The following is a 19,174-nucleotide window of genomic DNA, read 5'->3' as shown; positions in this document are numbered from 1 at the left end:
GTGTTTGCATCACACTGTATGCACTGCATAAAAGGATTCCTAAAAAGAAAAGATAGAAGTGTGTCAAACCAAAGGTAAGGTCCATTTTTAGCAATGGTTAGTGTTGTATGCTCCAGTAAAACTTGTGGATCTTTTTTAACGAATTGCCATTTAATAAGAAGAAACAGGAGAAGATAGTATCATCTGTGCATTTGACCCGCTGCATTAACTTTCGTTGATGGGTATGTGTGTGTGTATCTATCTGTATCAACAGCTTTGAAGTCTACTGTACTCTTAGAGTTCTAGAGGAGTATTTTGGTGAATGTGTTCTGTAGCAGACAGTAATTTGGCTCTTATTTTAGTATTTTAATTTAGCACAGAAAGAACAGCAAAATCCATCCTATTGAGAAAGATCAGTGCAGTACTTGTATTCTCCAGAGGGCATGTCCTCCAGGACTCTGCACTGGAGTGCAAGAGTCTGTCAAGAACGAGCCAGTGACTCGTGTTTCCCTCCCCATGTTTGAGCTGTTCCATGCTGCTACATTCTGCCTCTCGAGCTGAGTTTGGTGCCCTGGGAGGGAAGGGAGCTGCCCTTGCTCTTGGAAATGTCCCTGTTAATGGCCGGTAGGGGCAAGGTCTTGCTGAGCTCTGTTTTGCTGAGGATCCTTGCCCTGTGTGCCAGCAGCTTGGGCTAGGGTGCCGCAGAGGGTCTTGCACACAATTTTAGAGAGTAGGAGTTGGGATTTGGCAGCTGCTTCATCTCTGACATATATGGAAATCTGTATTGTGTACAGTCAAAATCTGCCTCAGTTACTTTTCTGGCACGTGCACCATTGGCTTTTGCCCTGGTGCATGTGGCACAGTACAGAAAAGGAAAAATCAAACATACGTCAGGAAAGATAAATATGCATTTATGTATGTGTTTTTAAGGAAAAGACAAAGGCAAATCAGAGTTAGAAAATTCTGCTTATGTGAGGGATATTGTAGGAGTGATACTGGCGCTTGTATAGAGCTTTTCTAAGACCATCAGATCCATTTGTTAAAAGAAGATAAATGAAAAAAGCATGTGCAAAAGTGAGGATCTCTTCATTGATGGAAGCTTTCTGCTGCCTACTTGGCACCATTACACATGGAGCTTCCCAGCTTTCTCTCAAGCAGCTGAGTGCTGAACTCTGATAACCTGGTTAGTGGTGAGTCACAGTTTATCCCTCTTACCGTGGAGATGACTGGTAATGGCCTTCAGCAAGAGTTGTGCCCCACCTCGCCCCGCTCTGCTCTGCCACAGCCTCCTTTAGAGGAGGTGCCAAGCTCTGCTGCCAGGCAGACTGCTAGAAATCTGCTGTCACTTGACAACAGGAAGAAGCGATTTGCTGTGGAACGCTTGATGCATGTGAAATGGAATGGTTTTTCTTTCTTTTTTTTTCGTTTTTTTTTTTTGCTTGTTTCTTTTATTTTATGCTACCCATTATAACATTTTGCTTTGTATTTTAGCTGGGGTTGCTCTTGCACGTGTTTTCACTGTTGAATTTGTAGAGTGAGACTTTTTCCATCTTTTCAAGTGTGATGGACCAATTCCCTGTTTTGTAGCACTGTTACAGATTATTCTTGAAATTCACTTAAATTCAAGTTCCTTCTCCTAAGTTTGGAGAGCAACGCCTCTCAGGGTTTTATGTAGATGCGTAAGGAAAATAAAGAAAGGCCATAAAGAAAGAATGCAACCTCCTCCATTCTCTGAAATATTGACTATAATTTGAAAACGTTTGGGTCAGCCATTATAAAATAAGATTTATAGTTTCTTAAAGTTCTCATAATTCCTTTATAAATCACTTTACATTTAAATCTGACTTCCAGTTGGAAATGATCTACACATATATTATTCATCGAACACACATTCAGGAGATTCTTGTATGATACTGCTGCTCTAAAGTAAGGAAACAGAACCAAAACCTGTTTAAATTGATATCTCTATGGTTTGATCAGAGTGAAGAAAGCTGTTTTCAGATAAGGTAGATTTTGATAGTGCTATGTTACTTAAAAGCAAAGTTTGCATGTGAATGTGAACACCCTTCTTGAAATGTCTAGTGACTTTGTGTGGAAGATGTTAAAAAACGACTTGCTGGCTTCCCTTCCAAATGGCTTATAAGAGAACCAAAAATAAGATTATTTGTTTACTGTCATAATTTCCTTTGACAATATAAGCATGTGCCCAGAAGAATTAAAGATAATAACTAATTAAAGGGTTAGGCATGAGAAAAGCTGGCCAAAAAATAGCTTGGTGTGCTGACTATGCAGTGTTGTTTTGTGTCTAAGCCAACAATATTTCAAACCATCCAACAGAAGAGTGAAAATCCTGAGAATTCTTCCAAAGTTTAAAGTGAACTGTAAGAAGCATTGATTTGGAGATTAGATATTGCCAAATTGAGGGAAAAAAAAAAGATTCTCATTAAATTAATATTTTGAAATTGGCACTAAACACATAGAGGAATAATTCTCATGCAGTAGGGACCAATTACAAGACAGGATAGTTCATTGCTGCAGAAGATTTAGGAGTAAATATATAGGGTTTTGAGCTAAACGAAATAAAATTGATTTAGAGTTAGCATAAGTAGTTTGTTTATACTGTTTTGGTCGATTATGATTTCTGCTTCCTACATGAAATGGCCTCTTAATTTTAAAGGGAAAAGACAAAACACAGAGTTAAAGGTTAATTTTTTTTTAGGCCTTTTAGGTTAAGGCATTTGAAGGCTCAAGTATAGAATTAAACACCTTGTCTCTTATTCACTGGAAAGAAGTAATAGGCAGTTAATTATGGCAAATAGAAGCAGTCTTCATATAATGATGACATTACACTTAGGTCTCCCTGGAAAATGAAAATGAAATTATTTTACAATATTTAACTCCTCCTGTAGAGTTCTGAGTTTATACGTCTGGGACACAGCTATTTTCTTTCACTGTTAAAAGCTGTAGGCGGTTGAGATTTTATTCATGACAGATTTGATTTGTTTTTCGTAGTGGTAAAATTTTGGAGTTTCCTTCATCACTTATATCTTGCAGTGAGGTCAAAACAGTATAGATGCTTATTTAGCTCATCAGTGTACGCAGTATAGTATCACTTAGACAATTTAAGTGGAACTGTTAGGAAAATTGCATGAAAGGAATAATGGGATCAGATTATCTGTTCAAATTGAGGAATTAAATAGTGGTTGTTGAAATGTAGGAAGTAAATGTAGCAAAGCTCAGTGCTAGATCTTATTGGAGGGAAACATGGTATTATTTTCAGGAAGTTTGTACGCCAACTTTCTTGTATCCCCATACTCCAGGAGTGAGGTTCAGTTGCCTTGCCCAAGGCCGACTATGGAGGACAAGGGATGATGCCGGCTGTTAAATCCTCCCTGTTTCTGCTGGATTTTTCTCGATTGGTGACAATAGACAGTGTTGTTTGATTGTTTTTTGTTTTTGACAAGTTTTTGTACTTTTAAGGAGCCACGTGGTTGAAATGGTGTAATATTTTTTCCCTCAGAATCATCCTTATTTCAGCCTCAAGATCTTAGCCACTGTTGCTCCCTACCCACCGTTTCTGCTGTGTGGGTGGCTTTCTGGCGGGCTGGCTGGCTGCTGGCAGAGGTGACATGTCACCCGTCCGACTGACGGATCCTCGGGAACAGTCGGTCGTGCCCTCACCACTGCACTTGTCAGCTCCTTCTCTCTTTCTTCTGATGCTTTTGCATGCAGGCGCTTCCATCCTTCATTCAGCTCAATTCAAACACTGCGCTTACAGATCTCTGCCAAAGGAGGAGCTAGAATAGAAAGTCTTTGCAATTCTTTACCAACCATATATATACATAGAGAGAGAGAGTTTTTTTGTTTGTTTGTTTGGTTGGTTTTTTTTTTTTTTTAGTTTTGCTTATGAAGTTTCTTAATCTTCTTTGGCACCACCTTTCATGGCTTGAATTAACTTTGGCAAACAGTTTTCCTCCAAACCAATGTCAAAGGATGGAAGTTGGACATCAACTTTCATGTAAACTTAATGCATAAAAATACTTTGACTTTTTTTTTTTTTTTTTTTTTAACCAGGACTGTGCAAAATGACAAGATACTTGTTTTGTACTTCATTCTTGCCTGATTTATTTTCTGCTGTCGTTTTTAGGCACTTTTGCTAGCATGAGTAGAAGAAAGTGGTAGAGATTACACATGAGCTGGTGTCTATGCAGGTGTCATTAAATAAAGTTGACTTTGAAAGCGGTGTGTTTGTCCATTATTTTCTAACTTGTGAGAAAACTGGGTTGAAACAGTTCAGCTGTGGATTGAAAGGACTGCATATATAGAAAGGCTATTTTAGTTTGAGTAGAAAATTATTGCAGCTTGTTACTTGCAGCTCTCCCAAAGGTTGGGAAGTTAGCAGCAGGAGGAGTAGTAGCTTTTTCCTAGCAGCATCGCTCAGCGTTCTGAGGCTAATTCATCAGTAAAGGAGTCTAATTAAAAAGATGACTGCTCACCAGCTGCTGCAGCAGGTTGGTTAATGGGCTGAAACATTAGAGTATTTTTGTAGCAAATGTTTGCGATGAGAAGGCTGCATCCCTTCATCCTAATGGGGAATGGTTGACTTGATACTTCGATGCAGGGTAGAATAATTTCCTTTTCTGTCCACTGAAAAAGGAGCATCCCAGGTCATCAGAGATGACCCCCCAGTAAGATGGAGGGGGGTCCCTGATGATACGGATGTATAAAGAATAGTATGTAACATGTTGGCTTTTTAATTCAGCAATTAGAAAGAAAATCGTCTATGAAGCAAAGCATTCCCATAATTTCTGAATAGGCCAGTTTTATTTCTTACGGCAAACATGCTCATGGCAAATAGTTGCACCTAAAGATTGATGTCCTCCCTTTTGCAAGAATATCTTGGAGTCTTTGCAGGTTGTAGCTTGCCTGAGCAGTACATGCAAGTCTGGTGTGCAGAGTATGCCTGTCTTCATGTCGTCTGCCTTGCTCTTACCTCTGGGGAATTGGCTCAGTGATAGGTCTTTGGGAATCCCTGATCTAGTATGTTTTTCTGGTTGGCTTGAGCTTCTTTTGAATTTATTTTATTGTGAATTTGCTCATCTTCTGTAATAGGTAAACATGGTCACCCTTAACTTTTAGAGTGACCTAATATTGAGAATGGAATGGTAAGACTTAACTATCTTAAAAAAAATATATATATATATGATAAATTTAAAATTATGTATTTTTTAAACTGATCAAAAATAAGAGTAAAAAAATACTTGCTCATAACTCTTTGCATAACATAGCTAGATAGTAATTAAAATAATTCTAAAGGAACGTATCTCTGAGGTCTATGTGCAGCAGGCATATTTCCATGTTTGTTTTAAATTCAACATATTCAGTATCTGTAGGCAGATTTCTGAGGTTTTTTTTTTTCTCTGCTCTTTTTCCTATAAGGTAAGGATAGGATGACTTGAAAAACTGTGTTCTTAAACTTTGATAGTTCATTTCATGGCACATGTATCCTTGATATTTTTATAATTTGGTATAGTTGTGCAGAAAGATCAGATTATTTGTTGGTTTGGGCTGATAGGATGCCTTGTTTTTGTTATTAATAATAACAGTATTAACATAGTTAATATGTTAACGTTGGCAATTAGAACCTTCCATTTGTTGTTTGAATTATTTTAGGGACGTTACATATTGTGGAATAATAAACAGTATGAACTGAAAATTTATTTAGAAATTAATGAGAAAATATTGCCTCTAAACAGCAGAGGTTGAAAAAATTTGTAATTGCTTAAATTGCTTAATTAAAATGAGACTTCAGATAGAGGGTTCGTTTGTTTTCGGTGTACCAAGGCACCTAGTTTCACGGTAAAAGTTAATATTTCTATTTCAGGATCAGGAAGGTAAATTTATTTTGCCAAGTTGTGATTCATGTAGAGCTCATCTGGAAGAAATCTTTCAGCTCGCTGTGCACAAAGGGGAAAGTTTCGTGCTCAGCTGCTGTCTTTGCAGAGATTTTTTTCAATTTAATGTCAGCTCTTTTCAGAACTAAAGGAATAGCATCCGTTAGTAATTTTTATTTTTGTCTTGTCTTACTGTTGACTTTTAAATATGATACTAAAGATATAAAATAATGCTGAAAATAATTATTTTGGGGTCTACCTCAATCTTCCATACATAATTGTGATGGCACTAAAACAATACTCAGTACAATTGATGGCTCTTAGAGCACTGTATGGCGTACCAACTTTAAAAATCACATAAATTGATGCATTTCTTTTGGGAATTAAAATTGATGGCTCATAGGCTTCGGATATGTAACTACTGCTCCAGGCAGGAAGTGTTTTGTTGGGGAGGATGGTGGGCGAATGTGTCACCGTCTTGCAGACGCAAGGCCTTTGCAGTGTAGTGCGCAGTAAGAGCTGGCAGTCCTGGTCAGTGCTTGGTATCCCACGGATCCATTATATTCCTGTGGATTAGATATCCTAATTTGAGTATTGGTTTGTTAATAAGCTTTGGGATGTCCCAGCAGTCTCAGCAGCGCTGAGTCACTGCTGAGATGGGAGCAATGGCAGGAGCCATTTCTAGTGTCGGGTTTTGCACTGCTGAGGAAAAGGGGATCAGCTCTGAAGTTCTCTGCCGTGTGTGCTGCCTGTTCCGAAAGCAAACTCACTGTGTAGGTACGCATCTCTCTCCTGCCACATAGGATACTGCTTAGATTAAGCAAACTGTTATGTACATGGACTGTTCAGAGAAATATGCAGTGCCTGACAACATAAGATGCATTTATAAAAAAATCGTTCTTCTCTCAGTATTGCTCTCATTGAAAATTCAGTGTACGCTGCTTCTGTCCTAACTTCCCGGCTCTCGAACAAAGGTGGCGTAATTGGCATTCAGGCTGCATTACCGAAGGGCTGGCATGGTTTGAAGGTGAGAGGAAGAGACAAAACACTCTTCTTTGTGGGTTACTGCAATGGAGTAGTTAGTAAGAGACTTGCACTGTTAAGGAATTTACTGATAGCAGCGTATAACATAATATGGAAAAGAAATCCAAAAATCAGATGACTGCACTGAAAGAAAAAGGAGTAACTGAATTAAAAACATCTTGTTTATTAAACTAATTAATTTCTATTCTTGCAAATATAAATAGTGGCAACATAATCTCCAGAAGAAATTTTGATCAGTTTCAATGTGATGTTTAAATAGGATGGACATTTGTGCCTTCCAGTTGGTTACTGAAGTGCCCCATTGGTATGTACCAGTGGCTCTTACCTAAAAATGACTGCCTCTTGAAAATCAAATTTACGAGTTGCACATTGTAGTTGCTAGATGTTATTTCCAACCTGTATCTCATATGAAATAATTTTTCCCTTTTGTACTGAGGAGTTACTCATACCAATTAAGAGCAATTTCCCTATTAATGAGCAAATTTACAGGAGATCAGTCACAGTGAGATAGCACTTCGACACCTTCTAAAAATCTTTTCTGTATGTTTCCGTGGACATATCTAAATATTTTGGCAGCTAGGATTATTTTTTTTCTGGTTGTGAATTTTAATCAGTTATTTTTTTTAAACTGACTGCTAAATATTTGCTATACAGACGTTCAGATTTGTCTTTTTAACCATATGCTGTCTAAAGAATACTATGATGATGTGACCATTTTGTTTCAAGAATAGTTCAGTTTAAAAGTCAAAAAATTTTTTGACTAGGTAGTCCAGTGTACAGCCTGAATGTAAAACTAACTTGTCTTGTACAATGGTGCAATTTGAAGCTGCAGCTTATCCAGGCTCCCTGCCCTTGCTACAAGGGCTTCCAGATAGGAATTCCCAAGCATTCTCCAGGACTCCCAGCTCTCACTGCTGCTCTGTGCTGTTGCTAGCAAGTGCAAGGCTCGTGCATCCCAGCAGTTCATAGATCCCTGTTTGGGAAAGTCCTTCCCTGCACTTCTCGATTTGTCCACAAGTTTGTGTGTCCCTGGAGTTATCACTAGGTCTGCTGGGCCCCCTTTGCCTTGGCAGCCTGAAGATGCCTTCATTAGGGTAATGTGAAGCTGCAAGCTAATTACATATGTTTCTTGTTACTTGTATCGCAGACTAATTAGCAAATTTGGAATGACTGCTCAGTAGCTGCACTCTACGGTCATGAGTTGGTAAATGCAATTACAAAACACACCTTTTGACTTCCTCCTCCCGCTTGCCAGGGTTTCCTTTGCCTTTCTATACAACTGCTTGCTGCTCTGCAGTTCTTTCATGACAAATTATGAACATAGAAATGTGTATTAGGAATTAAATCTGCTTGCAAATATTAGAATAAATATTCCTTTAGGATGCTTTTGATTATGCTGTATAGAAGGACTGCTTGTTCACTTAGAAAAAGAAATGTGATCAGTGGATGCTAAATAGGAACAATGAAGGATATCATTGCATATGTAAGCGTTGGTTAGGGGGAGTGATGTATGAGCTGCTGCATTCTGCCTTTGAACTTTAAAGGGTTATACTTAAGGCAACCATGTACTTGATTATGCTCAGAATGCTCTATAATGAGGAAAGTAATTTCCTGGAAAGCTCCTGTTGAAACAGCCTATCTTTGTACCTGTTTTGAGTCAGCAGCAAACCTTGGACAAAGGCAACCTGATCTCTTTGTCCTAAGCATTACACAGACTTCTAAAACCTTAATTTCAATATGTCTAAGATTTAATAATTTATGCTTGGTGGCTGTTAGACTTAGCTTCTTTTATAGAAGCTCTTGACTCTGTCACAGATTCATTATTTAACATGTTTTGCTGTGTTCTTATTTGCATCTCTAGAAATACCAATGACTTCTTGTGATGCTTAAGAGGAAGTAACTTAGGTATCTAACTAGCCTCATGGATTAATACTGAGGTTGGTGAAGCAAAACTGCAAAGATGCGCTGATGTTTGTGTGGTGTTAGGTTGCTGCCCTCCCTTGTGTGGTGTTCGGATTTCCATCACATGATTTATGTGCTGCAGTAAGGAGTTGATGGGACTCTTTCCCTTTAGCACAAGTGACCCTGGCTTTGATCTGGACTCTTTGCCAGGCTGCCCTGCACAGGCTGGGAGCTCTGGTGCGCTGCGCAAAGAGACTCCCTTTGGTCAGCAGGGAGTTCGGAGGAGCGTTCCGAGGAGCCGCGAGTCCCTGTGGTGAAGGCGCGTGCCAGGCACGCACTGCGTTACCGTGCGGGCCCGCGTTGGAAAGCTAGCGTCTCTCTCATATGTGGTTCCAGTCAAAATATTTCCCATGTAAATTACTGCTTTTAGTCATAATTCTTTGAAGTATCCTTTAAGTATTTCACATAACATTAATTAAGGCTTAGCAGAGTTTGGGGCTTGCAAAGTCTCCCAGTGCAAAGATCTATTAATTTTTTATAAAAGTAGTAATTTGAACATCTGTCAACTGTTGGATAGGAGGGAGGGAATTTTTTAAGATTGTATCAGTGGATATGCTTGTGTAGCTAGGAGCCCTAAAATGACGAACTAGCATGTATTGGAAATTAAAATATTCTATGTTCTTGTAATTACACTCTTATTGATAACACCATGCATATAAAGGGCAGAACTTAGCTTGTTCAGACAGATGAATTTTGGTATTCCTTAACTTTTTGCTGCTTAATTTGAAATCATTAAGTGACCTTTAGTTACATATCATCTATAATGACTGCTGTCAGTACTGTCTTTTTGCTGTTTTTAATAAAAAGCCACTCTGTTTCCTGGATCTAGAAGATTGCCAGGATATTAATTAGGTAGCATGAAGTCTGTATTTCTCCTCTCTGACCATGAGAACTTTGAGGGACTCATTTTCTTCTCACCTTTATTTCTTCCCTTTGTGTTATTCTGTGGAGTTCACTGGAACTTGTGCTAATTGTGGGCTCCAAAGAAGAATCAAAAAAAGAAACTGCTTGTCTCTCAAGCTCCTTCTGAAAATTGAGTCATAGATGTTACATTTTAAGCCAGCAGAATGTTTGATTGTTCTACTTTTGACTGCCTTTAAAATTCTAGTTGCCATAACAACTTTATTTCTTTATTTTTAGCACATCAGTTGCCATAACAATAAAATATAGCTTTTTGAATGTAACCATTTTTTCCCCTCACTTTCTTGCTTTGTTTTACAAAGAACCTTTTTTGGAAGGAGAGGAAATGTAGCTTAAGTTTTTCCCCATGAGCACTTTGATTAAAACATAAGTAGAAAAATAAATTCTTTCATCCACTCTTACTCAGTTTCTATAAGAGATTTTTTGACTATTAAGTATTTTCACAACTTGTGTGCAAAAATGAATGCAGATGACTGCATTAAGCCTTTCCGTGGGAGAAAAACTCCTGTTGGAATTTTATTTTATATGCATTGTATTTAGTATATTAGTATTAGTATATTTTAACTGTTAAACTGTCTTTGTTGTTGTTGTTGGATAGATGGCTGTAAATAAGGTGTAGGCAAGTGCTACTGATCCAGGAAGCATATTTTTTCTTTAGTGCTATTGATAGCTGTCTGTCTCTTGTTTTTTCTTAGTGTAAGATTGCTTTGAAGATGACTGATTGAGTTTTGCAGCCAATAGCTCCATTTCTGTCATATCATTCTTTATCTTTCATTAAAAGTATGGAACAAATTATGCTCGGTTTCTTCTGCAGCAAACATTAGTGACCTGCTGGGAGAAGGATGTACAAATGCTCTGCTCCTCTCCAAGCGCCTTTAATTCCAGTGGCTGTATAAAAAGGTACCCACTAGCATGCTATGAAATTAGAGCAGGTAGAGCCTGATGCTTCCATTGCTTCCCATATGGCATTCCTTCCTGGCACAACATCAATTATTTATAGGTCATTATTTGTGGTAGGTTTATATGCCATGTATGGGGTGTATATATGTGATATTTCATCAACATATATGGAGAGGTTTGCACTAAGCTTCAAGCTGTCATTTTGAGCAGAAGGAAGAGGCTTATGTTTGAATATTGGTAAAAGAAGTTAGACTTGAACTTATAGACTCGACCTCTATATTTCATGATACTGTCCTTTCCAAAATGCTTGCATCTTGTCTCAAAAATACTATCTTTTGCCTGGGATATAGCAATTCACAAGATGATTTGCCCATTAATTGAATGGGATAGAGTGTGCAGGTAGTTGAGATGTCTCAGTGCTAACGTTTTGTACAAGTAGATGCATCATAGAATTAAAAACTAAGTGATGTAAAGTAATTGGTAGTTGCTTACAGCATTTGTACCATATTTTCTCATGGAAGCAAAGCTTATCTGTTTTTTTTTTTTTTTTCTCTAAAGACATTAGCAGATTAAATTTGACTTCAAATATTTGGAATATTTTTGCAAGACTTAAAATCAAGCTATAGAAAAGATGTTTTTAAAAATATATGTATTCACTTGTAAGTTTTCTAAGGCAATGTGATAATATACTGGCAGAATTTGGAACGCGAAATAAATGCACAAAAAAAGGAAAGTCATTAGTGTATCTCTGGACAGCATCTTAAAGAATAGAGACTGTAGACTGTAAAGGTTGAAATTCAATTCTTCAGTTCTGTTACTTTTTCATTAAGGGGATATTTAAACTCTTGTCAGTACTGACAAGATATGTATTTAATTTCTTTTTTTCTTGGAGAGATGGAACTATGGCAGTTTATTCAAAAAAAGAAATATCAAAACTGTTTTCTCAAACCACATAACATTTTACATGTGCCAATTTCTAGCTATAAAAATAAATGTGCTCATTATGTAATACAGTCAAACTAATTTAAGATGAAATTCTCTAATTAATGGAAGTTCAATGTATTTAGATGCTATTAAGCTTGAAAAATAGTTATTGGATGTTATATGATTTTTAGAAATTCTAGTTATCTAGTCTAACTCTGGGGAAAAAAATCCCTGTGTTTTTCAGTACATTATCTTGTGTGACATGGTTCTGTGGGTTACCAGGAAGTCCAACCAGGCGGCTGTTTGCTGAATTTTGCCTCTCAACAGCATTTGGCAGGAAGCTGTTCCCTGGCCTTTCCCTGCCCTGGCTCTTGCAGCAAACGTGTGCTGAGAGATTCTGCTGTGGCACGAGCCTGTGAGCACCAGCTCCCCAGCAGTTCCGGCTGCGAGGAAAAGAGGGTAGAAAAGAAGCTGAGCCTAAAATCCAGAAAAAGAAATTGTGCCACACGTCCGTTTATAAATAGTTTTCATGCCCCATCCTTTCCTAGTCCTCTTTACCACTTCTTCACAGAAGTGGCAAATTAGTAATCCTGAGTAACACCTTGCTTAAAGATAGTCTTCCAAAAATCGCAGATTTGCTTGGGTTGTTTTCAGCTTTATTGTTCTCAGGAAACGGGGGGGATTGGTGTTACTAGTTCAGATCTGTTATCGGTGCTGCATGTTGCTCAGTAGCAGTAGGGAGAGCTTAGTTCTCCCCTGCCTTTGTCTGCAGCAGCAACTGGAGCTATGGCTTTTTCTCCTAAATGATTCCTGTTTCTCGGGGCTTATATGAGCCCATGGCCCCTTTTGTCTCCTTGAGCAAACATTATGTTAAAAACTCTACTAAAGGAAATGTTTGACTACTCTATTAAAGCTGAAAGGGGAATATGTCACTTCTAAGCAGCTCAAAACGTGAGCCTGCACGCGAGGTGGATCTGGCCTGGCCGCTCTGGGAGAACCTGCTATTGCTGCTTAACTGGGGCCACATCCGCAGCACCTGCATCTGAATCCCCATGGGATGTGTCCAGGCACTTGTCACATAATCACCAGCAACAAATTTTAGTAAAATAGAAATGAAGCAAATAGTTCTGAAGATGTTTAAACTCTTTTTGAGAGAAAAGATAAAATAGCTGTGCTAATGCTGCTTATGTTGTAGCGTTCAGAACAGCTGCACGGTCACAGTAGTCATCACTAGCTCATGAATTCAGAGTATTTTCTGCCATTAGTCCATCCTGTGTGCTGTGTGACCTGTTTTGATTAAAAGTAAGTAGACAAGATTGTAGCGGGGGTCTTTTTAGTCATACTGAGATGAAGGAGAAATTGGAGGTGTGAAGGGGCGGCTGGTCATACAGTGGTTTGTGTAAGCGTGGCCTCTAGGCAGGGACTTCTCAGGTGTATTTTAAGGTTCAAGTAGAGGCAATGCTTTGGGGAGAATTTAAATAATATTGGGCACAAATACATATACAGTAAGGTAATGCAGAAGAATTGCAGTTACATTTGTATGTACTTCAATGTTTTTTTTTTTTCCTTTGGTGCATGCAAGCTTGTGGTGCTGCAAGACTGACAGATGTGTGTGGTAAGAGCACAGTGCCAGTAACGTCAGGTTGTGATGCTTGTGCTGGTGCCTCAGTGGTTGCTGCTGTGCAGACTTAGGAGCTTCACTTCCTACTCGAGGCTACGGCAAATTCTTCATCATGTGAGCTCATGAAATCAGTCGGTTCTCTTTCCCAACATCATGCTGTTGTTTTCAAGAGAACTTCTTGGCTTGCAGTAGTTCAAAAATAAAAGCAAGTGATCTTTTTTGTTTGTTTTTAATTTTTTGTTGTTGTTTTTTAGTAGTTTTAAAGTCTATTCTTCAAGCTATGGTAAAATGACTGTATTACTATTAATACAGACTGAGCTTTATGCTTGTGCCAAGATAGTTAGAATCCTTTTGAACATACACTTTCTAGGTCCTACTGTGCTTTCAGAACAGCAATTTGAATGCTCCTATGAAATGTTATTCCTAGCCTGGTAGACACAAAACTATTAGTAAAATACAACTATGTCAAAATACGTCTCTTAAAACATGTTATTAAAATCACCTTTTAAGTATTATTTTAAAATATGGGGAATAATTCCTGCAGAAAAAGAAAGGCTAATACTACCTTCATTGTTCAGGCTATTCTTTAGGTTTCAGAATTTCATCATTTAAGGTTCTCTTAATTGCTATTTTTTTTTGTCTTGTGACTTATTTAACAGGTGAAAACATTAACTGTCTCCTGAAAGCAGTGCAATGTAATTAATAGCTAATTCATTTCAGCTCACCCTTGTGTATTGCCATGCACAGAGGTAATGTGTTACAGTAGGACCACTGCACAGTAGAGGGCTTTGTTGTGATACTTGAAATACAGAGGGACAATTTGGAATGAAATGCTGGCGCTTTCAGACTGTAACTGTGCTTTCACAAACCATTACCTAAACATTAGACATGTAACCAGAAGCTGAGGTTAAAGGGAAAAGCAATACAAATAAGTGCCCTTCATCAGGATGCCTGTGGCAGTGGTAGTTAGCAACCCTATTTTGTTTTGCCAGCATAATTTTTGAAGTTACTGTTAGTTTAACGGCAGCTGGACTAGTTTTAGTGGCAGCCACATGACCCTGATTAAGGACCTGTGTGATATTCTTTTTTTTTTTTTTTTCCCCACAGCATCCTAAGACAAATCCTCCTTTACATTTGTCATTTTCTACTTTCTTCTGAGTTGTCAATTTTCATTATTTCTTTCTGCTTTTCTTATCCTGTATGCTCAGTTAGTAGTTTTGCTTGCATAGAGTTGCTCCCAAGTACTGCCTTTCAAACAAATGCTATGTTTTAATTGCTGAGGAATGCTAATTGTCATCTATCATTAGACCTCAACCACAGCATTTTCCTCAAGTAAATTCACTTCATGATAGTTTGTTGCAGGGTGTTTTATTTTGATTGCATTTAAGGGTAGAAGCTTGGTGGTATGTGCAGCTCTGAGCTGAGATTGTAAAGTGAAGCCATTGGTCATAGGAAGAATCACTATGAATAATATTGAGGGAATCTACTCTCAACAGAATATGTTGTTCAGTGTAAAATTCAGAAGGGTAACCATTTAATTTAGGATTATGAGTAGGACTATTTAAAATTTATTCTAATAACTTAATGTTTAAGCATGTTCATGTGTTTAAGCACATGAATAATAATAACTAGTTCAGAAATTCCAAACTTTTAGGTGTTAAATGTGGTTGTTTAATAACAGAACATTAAAGGGATGGGCAATTAACTTACAAATATGAATGTCCACTTTTCCCTACTGATTCACCACTACACAGCAAAAAATATAATGTATTTGCCCATTTCTAGTTTTGTATTACAACATTCTGATTTCTTAACATTTTTATGGCACCAGCTGATATTTGCCACATGAGAAATAACACTGGAAAAAGAACTCGCAAAAGAACAGGGGCAGTGAGTTGAGCAGAGAAGCAGATGAAAAAGTAGATAAAAAAGATATTTATTTAGCCTGTACTTTTTTTTTCCTAACTGTGCAAGTGTGTCTTGCCTTGGTGACAAGCTGCAGCAAGGCAAATTCTGACTAGATACTGGGGAGGACGAAATCACAGCGAGTACAGAGTAGGGGATTGTGCCGGGTCACCCATGGAGCCACCTTCCAGCCTAAACTATCCCATGTGTCTGATTGCCTTGAGAGGAAACACTGCTTGGGAAACAGCCTTACATCCCAAATAACAAATAAAATGGATTTCAGCACCTTCGAACTCCACATTTTCTGATATTAAAACAAACCACACATGCACTTGAAAATCAATCCACTTTTTAAGGTAACTACTGATAGCCTTTCCTCTGATATCTTTTTAAGGTGTGTTTACAAGCAAGCTTTATAGAACACTATTTTTTGCAGGCATTAAAACCAAAACCAGTGTGGCTGTATGATGTGCTGATCACATAATTGCCAGAGATACTGGAAATTGAAATAAAGCAAGAACAGCCTTGTTCTTTAAGCTGGGACAAAAATGGGGGAGGAAAAAAGAATATTATAAAAAAAAAAAAAAAAAAGAGTTGCGTTGGGAAGAAGATGATACCGGCAGACTGGACCAGCAGACAGCTGTTCATACATACAGCTGTTCAGGTCTATATCTAAATAAATAACTATTAGTATGTTTTCTATCTCACATTCTCAGCTGCATCTCCCTATACTAATAAATGACTTGTTTCTTTTAAGATTTTGGAAGAAATAATGGTGTGCCTTTGGTCCAACTGATCAGCCAGTGTGTTGGCAAAGAGCCCTGAAGGACTCCAAGCTAGATATGAGGAGGGCGAATGAGATACTGGTTTGTGTGCATTGCAGGAATTGCTTCCATCAGCCTGATTTCCTTACCAAAGTGTGGGGGGGAAGGAGTTGGAAACAAATCCTTTTCCTTTCTGAATACAAGAAATAGGTAACAGTCTGTTCCCTTGCTCAGAGCTTCCAGCTCTACCTCTGTGCTGACATTTGCTGCCTGAGCAGCTGTCTTGCCTCCTCCCAGGGTCGCACGCAGCAGTGCTGCTTTCAAACACTGTCGTTCATAGGCAGCTCCAGGTCCTGCTCGGTCACCTCTTCACAGCAGGATCAGGTGGTGAGTCTTCTGCATGGTAACTTCTGCCGCTTCTAGCTCATGCAGTTCTGAAAGAAAGGTCTTTATTGCTCTGTCCGTTCAGCTGGGGCATGTTCAGCCCTTGGACTGAGCAGAGCCAGCTCTGGCATTTATTTTATGGCATTTCTTTGATGTCTTGGTGGCAGCCATTAAGTTCTTTCAATATAACACTTTCCTCTTTCTTGCTTTCTCTTCTTTATGTGCAAATAATAAAATCTAGAAGTATGTTTTGTTTAAAACTGTCCAAGGCTTAAATATCCCTGTTCTACAGACAACTGTTCTCACATAGCTTTTGAATATGCTGCCTCTGAAACAAAGTTTCAGGGTTGCTGCATCTTGTAAAATCCTGCCTGGGATTGCGTAGTTCTGTTAGGACTAGCTGATTTCTGTTTTAATTTTCACTTGCCTCCAAATGTACGTCAAATAGATCCCAAGTTAGTGCCATCAGTCTGAGGCAGCTTGTGCTGCTTCCTTCCTAGAAATGCCACAGCGAGGTGGGAGCTGGGGGGCTGGCAGCTTGTGGCAGCGCTTCTGGCAGGGCGGGGAGCCGGCTCCTCTTCCCACGAGGAAAGCGCTGAAGCTTGCTCACTTTGGAGCCAGTTTGTCACTCCAAACCGTGGAATAAAAGCCTTGCACGTGCACGGAGGCCAGCCGGCAGAGGTTGCTGCTGCTATTGCTGTCCTCTCCTACCTGGGTAGCAGTGCTCAGGTTTCTTTGCAAGCCCCACGATGCCAGGGTGATGGCAGTGCTTGTTAGCGGGGCTGGGCACACTGCATGCACAGGAGGTTTCATACACCCACTGCCGTGACATGAGAGCAGGGTTGCAGGGATGCAGCGGTACTGCTACCGCTATGCAAATCTGCACTGGCTAAAACATGCTTAGATGGAAGTTTTCCATGGTCCTCTTAATTTGGGGTTTAACCGTTGTTGTCTGACTCGTCTCGTGGCTTTGTGGCTTCCTGCCAGGCCTTTTGAGATGTTCCAGCCCTGTGTTTTGCTGGTGCCAGCACCAAGGTGGGCTGGCAGGGCAGGGGGGCACCCCACTCGCCCCCTTTCCTGTGCTCGGGCCTGGGCGTTCCCCCTGGGAGCAGGAGGGCAGGATTTGGGATCCTCAGTACCGTGGTGCTGCAGACCCACTTGTTTGCCCCGCTGCGCTTGCTGCTGTTTCAGCTCTGTGCAGCTGCTCTGAGGTGCTCTAGGCTGCGCTCCAGCACAAGGTGCTGTGTTAGCTTGGGAGCAACTCAGCAAGATTTTGCCTGTGGTTTGCCCTGCAACTGGGAGAATTTGAATCACTGCGGCTGTTAATGTCTGATTTTGTTAAGCCACCTGATACCATCCTTCACGGAAGTATTTTGCTTATCTGTAGCCCCAAATCCCTGTGCTTCTCCCTGTGATGTGTGGAGTGGGCATGTGGTAGAGCTCTTGTGACCAAACGTTGGCCGCTTGTTCTGCTTTTGTGAGCTATGGCGTAAACCGGAGTGCTGCGTTCCCCATCCATGAATAATGGCATCAGTTCCCAAGGATAGGAAATGTGTCAATTGGATTAAAAAGGGGGTGCCCTTTGAGAGGCGGCCTCTTAATTCGCATGTTTTTGTACTCAAGGTGTTTGCAGTGTGGTGAAACAATTGAGAGTTGGTGCATGTTTCGGACTGGTTGTGGATGAGTTGGGAAAAAAAATGAGTAGTGTTTTTTTTTTTTTTTTTTTTTTTTTTGAGTGCCTTAATTTTGTCTTTTAAGCAATTTTAAATACTATTTCACCTCTTTAACCAAGTTAGGCGTTTGCATTCCCCGTGTAAGCCGTTCTTTGGAGTTAGCAGCAGGTTTTCCTACACAGCTCCGCAGGTCGCGCGGCCGCCCGGCTGCGCCAGAGGCGCCTCTGCGCGCGGCGCTGCGCGGCTGCGGGCGGCGAGGAGGAGGAGGCGGCGCCGCGCAGCGAGAGCAGCGCTGCGGGCGGCCCGGCCGCGCTCGCGCCATTGGGCTCCGGCGCGGGGGGCGGCGCGGGCAGGTGCGCGCAGGGGGAGGAGCGGCGGCAGGAGGGAGGGCAGAGGCGGCGCGGCTGCCCCGCCGGGCGCCTCTCGGCGGGCGAGGATGCGCGGAGGTGAGAGCCGCCGCCGGGGCGCTGCGCGCGGCCGCGCCGGGATGCCGGGGACGCCGAGGAGCTGCGAGCGCGGCGGCCGCTGAACTCCCCGGCGAGGCGCCCTGCCCGCCGCCCAGCCGCCGGGGGACGGGCTCCTGCAGCTCCTGCAGCCCCCGCGGCCCCGCGCGGCACGGCCGGCGCGACGCGAAGCAGCCGCGGATCCTGGTACTTTTGCAGGGAGTTGAAGCCCGTGCCAGCAGAATATCTGAATGACCTTGGAAATCGCTATCTGGGGCTAGACTGATTCTTGCCGGATGTCTCCTAGTCTCAGGAACTCCACGATTAACGCCGATTTAAACGTTTTAGGGGCCTTCAAAAAAAACCAAGATTGTGTACGCTTACTAACCTACCTAATGATTCCTGAACTAACAAAGCATTTACCTAAAACTGAACACAGAAGATGTTTTCTTTTACTGTATGCTTGCTCCAAAACTGCAAATAAAACAAGCAAGGCAATGCCTTTCTTTTAGAAGAACATTCTTTTTAAGAGCAGTTATTTTGCTGCTGATGAGCTGGTAAAAGCAGACAGCCCCAAACTCCCTGGAAGATGGGGCAGGCTCTGGACGACTCCTGGCTATAGGCAATGGCAGCTTTCCTGGGCACATGAGCATGGCCCTAGCTCCCTGGCAGGATGCAGATGGAAGTTTCTGCGCCTCTTCTGTGGGGGGCTGTGAAATGATTCAGGTGTTGCTACAGAGGTGAGCAATATCGTGGATAT

General features: G+C 40.6%; 1 protein-coding gene across 1 annotated transcript in view; it reads left to right on the top strand.

The window, feature by feature from the left end:
- RABGAP1L (RAB GTPase activating protein 1 like) overlaps positions 1-19,174 on the top strand; it is a 177,205-nt gene that overhangs the window by 33,975 nt on the left and 124,056 nt on the right. The gene's annotated exons all lie outside the window — the stretch shown is intronic.

This window comes from Tinamus guttatus, unplaced genomic scaffold (assembly GCF_059628265.1).
Source record: "Tinamus guttatus ecotype Peru unplaced genomic scaffold, ASM5962826v1 Tinamus_guttatus_pri_ptg000211l, whole genome shotgun sequence".
Taxonomy (NCBI): Eukaryota; Metazoa; Chordata; class Aves; order Tinamiformes; family Tinamidae; genus Tinamus; species Tinamus guttatus.
This window is presented reverse-complemented; position numbering and strand designations above follow the sequence as displayed.